Source organism: Cebus imitator, unplaced genomic scaffold (assembly GCF_001604975.1).
Source record: "Cebus imitator isolate Cc_AM_T3 unplaced genomic scaffold, Cebus_imitator-1.0 Scaffold132, whole genome shotgun sequence".
Classification (NCBI taxonomy): domain Eukaryota; kingdom Metazoa; phylum Chordata; class Mammalia; order Primates; family Cebidae; genus Cebus; species Cebus imitator.
In genome coordinates, this window is record NW_016107447.1 from 394654 (window position 1) to 401463 (window position 6810).

The following is a 6810-nucleotide window of genomic DNA, read 5'->3' on the forward strand; positions in this document are numbered from 1 at the left end:
GAGAGAAGAAAGAAAGAAAGAAAGAGAAAGAAAGAAAGAAAGAAAGAAAGAAAGAAAGAGAAAGAAAGAAAGAAAGAAAGAAAAAGAAAGAAAGAAAGAAAGAAAAAGAAAGAAAGAAAGAAGGAGAAAAAAGAAAAGAAAGAAGAAAAGAAAGAAAGGGAAAAAAGAAAAAGAAAGAAAGAAAGAAAAAGAAAGAAAGAAAGAAAGAAAGAAAGAAAGAGAGAGAGAGAGAGAAAGAAAGAAAAAAAGAAAGACAGACAGACCACCATTATTGCCAGGTACAGTGGTTCATGCGTATAATTCCAACACTTTGGGAAGCCAAAGCAGGCAGATCACCTGAGGTCAGGAATTTGAGACCAGCCTGGCCAACATGGTGAAACCCTATCTCTACTAAAAATACAAAAATTACCTGGGCATGGTGATGCATGCCTGTAATGCCAGCTACTTGGGAGGCTGAGGCAGGAGAATCACTTAAACCCGGAAGGTGGAGGTTGCAGAGAGCCAAGATCATGCCATTACCTTCCAGCCTAGGTGACAAAGCGAGACTTTGTCTCAAAAATAAAAATAAAAAATAAACAACATTGTTGAGCTATAACTGATGTTCAGTAAACTATACATACTTAAATTGAATAATTTGATGAGTTTCAACATATGTACATACCCAAAGAACAAACACCACAGTCAAGATGCCAAATGTTTCCATGGCTTCCAAAAGCTTACTTTTGCTCCTTTCTAAGTCACTCCCCATTCGTCCCGCCCTCATTCCCAGTGACCATCATCACTATAGACTGCCTTCCTTCACTATAGACACCTTTACATTTTCTGGAATTTTATAGAAATAAAATTATGTAATTTTTTTTTTTTTTGACAGAGTCTCCGTCTGTCACCCAGGCTAAAGGGCAGTGGCCCAATCTCAGTCACTAAAACCTCCACCCCCTGGGTTCCAGCAATTCTCCTGCCTCAGCCTCCCTAGTAGCTGGTATTACAGGCATGCGCTACCCCCCCTGGCTAATTTCTTTTTGTATTTTCAGTAGAGACAGGGTTTTGCCATGTTGGCCAGGCTGGTCTCAAACTCCTGACCTCAGGAGATCCGCCTGCCTCAGCTTCCCTCAGATTACAGGCATGAGCCACCATGCCCTGCCAATATGTACTCTTTCTGTGTGACTTCTCTCATTCAGTATAATTATTTTGTGATTCATCCATGTTATTGCATGTATCAATAGTTTGTCTCTTTTTATTGCTAAGAGGATTGAGATGTAGATGTACATATATTAGATTGGGGCAAAAGCAATTGTGGTTTTTGCCATTACCTTTTTTTTTTTGAGACGGAGTTTCGCTCTTGTTACCCAGGCTGGAGTGCAATGGCGCGATCTCGGCTCACCGCAACCTCCGCCTCCTGGGTTCAGGCAATTCTCCTGCCTCAGCCTCCTGAGTCGCTGGGATTACAGGCACGCGCCACCATGCCCAGCTGATTTTTTGTATTTTTAGTAGAGGCGGGGTTTCACCATGTTGACCAGGATGGTCTCGATCTCTTGACCTCGTGATCCACCCGCCTCGGCCTCCCACAGTGCTGGGATTACAGGCTTGAGCCACCGCGCCCGGCCTGCCATTACCTTTTTTTTCTTTTTAGACAGGGTCTTGTTCTGTCACTCATGCTGGAGTATAGTGGCACCATCCCAGCTCACTGCAACCTCCAACTCCCAGGTTCAAGGGATCCTCCTGCCTCAGCCTCCTGAGTAGCTGGGACTACAAACATGCGCCATCATGCTCAGCTAATTTTTGTATTTTTAGTAGAGACAGAGCTTCACCATGATGGCCAGGCTGGACCAGAACTCCTGACCTTGGGATCTGCCTGCCTTGGCCTCCCAAAGCACTGGAATTATAGTTGTAAGCTACCGTGCCCAGCCTGGCCTTTTTCTTTGCAGTCATTTTAGATGCACTCATTTTTTTTACCCTGTGGATCTGAAAGCTGGTTTCTGAGACTGTCTGGGCCTCAGTTCTCTCCTGTGTAAAATGGAGATAATTATATCAGCTGTGAAAAGTAGTGAAGACAGAGTGAACTAGCACGTATGCAGCACGTGGAACAGGGACTAGGCCATAGTAGGGGTTCCATAAGGGGTGGGTTTTTTGTTGTTGGCTTATTTATTTATTTTTTTGAGATGGCGTCTCATGCAGTGGCACAATCTCAGCTCACTGCAACCTCTGCCTTCCAGGTTCAAGTGATTCTCCTGCCTGCCTCAGCCTCTCAAGTAGCTGGGATTACAGGTGTGTGGCATCACACCCAACTAATTTTTGTATTTTTAGTGGAGATGAGGTTTCACCATGTTGCCAGGCTGGTCTCAAACTCCTGACGTCAGGTGATCCACCTGCTTCGGCCTCCTAAAGTGCTGGATAACAGATCTGAGCCACCACACCCGGTCAAGCGTGATTATTTCATTACAACCGAACTGCAGCCATCCTATGATCTGGCCACTTACCCCAGGATAACAGCATCCTCAACTAGATGGCAAAAAGCCACTTCCTTTGCACTTGTCAGTGCCGTCAGCCTGGAGGAATAACAATAGCACCATCGACTGTGCCAGGCACTATCCTAGGCGCTCGTGTTGAATCCTTGCGAAGCCCTGGGGAGCAGGTCAGTGTTTGCCTCTGTATTACAGACGAGAAAACTGGGATGTAGTAACCAGTCATTGGCCAGGGTCACGCAGCAGTGAAGTAATGGTGCTGCGATTTGAACCTATGTAGTTTGATTTAGGATCCAGAAGTTTCACTAATGGATTACCTGGCTCAGAGCTAGTAAAATAGCCCAGTCACAAAAGCACCTCCTGATGCCCAGAATCATCTTCAGGTCCTCAGACACAGAGCCAGAGGCAAGGATTAGCTACTGTATGATTTACAAAGGAAAGAACCCCTTAAGGGATGAAGGGAAGTAAGACAGGGAGGGCACCAAGCGAAGATGTGGTCCCAGGTAAAGTCTAGGCTTTACCTGAGAAGGCTGGCTTTGTGTACCTCTGTACGAGTCAGCTGTTGGCCGCGAGCCTCCCTGTGGGTGAGGGGAATAAACTCCAGGATGAGGTGATTCCTGAGATGGCAGTTCTCAGCAGAAAGGGAAATAGTAAGCCATTAGAAGTCAACAACGGAAGCATCTGGGGGTAGGGGGGTGGCATGTGAGCCCATGAAGGGTTCAAGAGGTTCCCAGAGGCACACTTCTTGCCTGCCTAATGAACCAAGTTCTAGAACATTCTGGAACATTCACTTCCTAGACTTGTTTTGGAGAATTCTCCTTCTCACTGCGACCAGCATGTTGAACAAACCCAGCCTGTGACATGATCAAAGCACACCTTAATTTTTATCTCCTAGTGTCCCTTTGAACATGTGTTTGGTGGAGAAACGTTTTCCCTGCCCCTGGGTGAAATCCCTCCATTACTCTCCTACTCTTTCTGAGGAAACAGACAATTCTATGGTCACTTCAGCTCACAAACACAACCGCAATTTAGAAATTAGAATGTCCAGGCCAGGCATGGTGGCTCACACCTGTAATCCCAGCACTTTGGGAGGCCAAGGCAGGTGGATCACCTGGGGTCGGGAGTTTGAGACCAGCCTAACCAACATGGAGAAACTTTGTCTCTACTAAAAATATAAAATTAGCTGGGCGTGGTGACACATGCCTGTAATCCAGCTACTCAGGAGGCTGAGGCAGGAGAATCGCTTGAACCCAGGAGGTGGAGGTTGAGGTGAGCTGAGATCACACCATTGCGCTCCAGCCTGGGCAACAAGAGCGAAACTCTGTTTAAAAATAAAAGAAAGAAAGAAAGAAAGACAGACAGACTAATGAATGTCCAATCAAACTTCTAACCAAAATTCCCAATTTGATGTGGGTTTAAACCTTCTTCCCTCTCCCAGCTCAGGCCTGCTGCAGGGAGATGGTGTGGGTGGCTCCTTCTCTCTCTCTCCTTCCCTCACCCACACATGGGGCACAGAGGGGCCATTGGAGATGGCAAGGGGAGAGAAAGGGTCTCCCTTGAGCTGCCACCATCCTGGCTGGCTTCAAGCTGCTCCTTTCTGTTGTGGGCCCCATGGAGACGGCCATTGCCACAGGGGCCCTCCCTTCACCCTGGGGGATGTACCTCTCCTTCCAGGGGTCCCTTGCAAGTCCTTCATCAATCCTTAGGGACCCAACATCCAACTCAAGCTTCTCACTGCTGCCACACCTCTGCCCCTCAAGGAGGCCCTAGGGGACAAGACCCAAAAAGACCCCCTGTAGGTGCTCTCTGCCAGCATTGGTCCATTGGAAACACTCCAGCAGCCTGTGTCCTGGAAGGCCTGGGAGTGTGGCGTACCTTAGCACTCCTGCACTGTGGCTACCTCACCAATTCAGCCGGGCAGCCTGCTTCTCTCAGCCTCTAGACGTCCATGCCCCCATGAGAACACTGGGCCCTCATAGTGGCCACACATTCATCTCTCCAAATAGCAGCCCCACTCATGCAGGAGTCCCTTGACCCCATTCCTCTTCCCATCCTGGGAGGACGTGGTGGATACAGGGGTAATAAGTAATGTAGGGGTTTTATGTAGTCATGGCCAAATTGTAGCAGCGTGGGTTTGGACTGGACTCTTAAAAACAGCTGCTGGTTGTCACAGCAGAGCTTTCTAGAAACATTGCCCAAGTCATGTCCACCATCCTGAGTCTCAATTTTTTTCATATCCTTACTGGGGGTGACAACACCTACCCGATGGATTTGTGTTGAGGGCTGAGTAAAGTAGTGAATTTGTGGAGAGGACACACCAGGATTCCACAATCACACACCTGCAATTCCATCTCTGGGGGACCATGTACAAGTGATGTGGCTTCTCTGAGTCTGTTTACTTCTTTGTTCAATGGTGCTCAGAAAAGCCTCGACTCCACTGCATCTCTGTAATGTTAGTTAAGTGCATACATACGACATGCTTAGCTCGGGACCTGGCATCTGGTAAGAACTCAGTCCATGCTGGGCGTTAGTCATACAATGGCGGGTGGGCTGGTACTGATGGAGGTGATGTGGGATCTCCACCCCTTCCAATTCCCTCGCTGTTCCAGGCCCTGTTTTGGAAATGCTTCAGCCAGGCTGGGATCCAAGGACCCTGGGAACAGAGAGGACTCGCTGTACCTCCAAGCGGCCATGCTGACTCAGGTTAGGAAATCGGTGCGTGACCACAAAAACACAGCCAGGCTCTTCCCACTTCTGGGAAATCCACACAGCCAACCCACAGGTACCTCTTTACCCCTCTCCTGAGAGGTGGCCAGCTCCGTTGTAGGTCCTGATTCTGCAGCTCAGGAGCACAAGGCTGGCACACTGAGGAATAGGACCCAGAGACTGGCCCCTGAAGGAGCCCCAGGCCCAGGGGTCACAAGCTTTGCATGACCCTCTGATTGGGATCAAGCATGGCTGGTGTTTGCCAAGCCTCTGACTTCACCCAGCCCTTGTCTGGACACTTCTCAAGCCAAGCCAGGCTCCGGACCACTGGTTGGGCAACCCATGACCTCAAACTGGGTCAGACCCATCAGATGAGCATCTGTTTAACAGTATAGGACATTTTGTTTTCTAGAATCCCAAGGGTCAGTGTATGAACCCTCCCCATCTCTAATTCAAACTCCTCCCCCCTCTCTCCCCCACCTATTGCTATTTACTTGTTCTGTTACTTTGGGCAACTTCTTTCAGCTCTCTGAGTTCTGGTTTTCCCATCCACCAAATGCGGACTAACAAGTACCTTCACCTTCCAGGGTTGATGTGAGAGTCAGGTAGTGAACGTCAAAGGCTGGCACACACATTGGCAGGCACTTCATAAGGGGAGTTATTATGCAAACAGAGGCGCTAGACACCAAATAAAAAACAGTATGGGCCAGACAGGGTGGCTCATGCCTGTAATCCCAGCACTTTGGGAGGCTGAGGTGGACAGATCACAAAGTCAGGAGATTGAGACCATCCTGGCTAACATGGTGAAACCCTGTCTCCACTAAAAATACAAAAATTAGCTGGCATGTGCCTGTAATCCCAGTTACTCGGAAGGCTGAGGCAGGAGAATCGCTTGAACCCGGGAGGCGGAGGTTGCAGTGAGCCGAGATCACGCCACTGCACTCCAGCCTGGGCGACAGAGCAAGGCTCCATCTCAAAACAAACAAACAAACAAACACACACCAATATGGTATATATGCTACAGTGGATGACAAGACAGAGCTGAGTATCAGACTGCCTGGGTTCCAAACCAGGCTGCTGGCCAGGCACAGTAGCTTGTGTCTGTAATCCTGGCACTTTGGGAGGCCAAGGCGGGAGGATCACTTGAGGACAGGAGTTCGAGACCAGCCTGACCAACATGGTAAAACCCTGTCTTTACTAAAAATACAAATAAAATTAGCTGGGGATGGTGATGGGAACCTGTAATTCCAGATACTCAGTAGGTTGAGGCAGGAAAGTCGCCTGAACCCAGGAGGCAGAGGTTGCAGTGTGCCAAGATCTTGCCACTGTACTCCAGCCTGGGCCACAGAGTGAGACACTGCCTCAAAACAAAACAAAACAACAACAACAAAAGAAACAGGCAGCTCTGCCACCTCCTGTGTGACCACAGGGAATCTCTCTAAGCCTCAGTTTTCTTCTCCATAAAATGGGAATAATCATAATACAGTTAAGAGGATTCGATTAGACTATTCACACTGGAAACAGTGCCTGGCACATAGTATCACCTAATAAGCATTAACAATTTTTTGTTTTATTTTATTTTTCAAGTCTCTGCCACAGTTGGGAAACATGAACAATTTTTAATTAGCCACACAATTGAGTA

At 48.1% G+C, this 6810-nt stretch overlaps 1 long non-coding RNA gene across 1 annotated transcript in view; it reads right to left on the bottom strand.

Moving 5' to 3' along the window:
- The window catches only part of LOC108313094, a 4630-nt gene extending 1444 nt beyond the window's left edge, over positions 1-3186 (bottom strand). Inside the window, exon 1 of the long non-coding RNA XR_001828923.1 lies at positions 3007-3186. This is a non-coding gene — a long non-coding RNA (uncharacterized LOC108313094). The remainder of the gene's footprint in view (positions 1-3006) is intronic.
- Positions 3187-6810: the final 3624 nt, after the last annotated feature.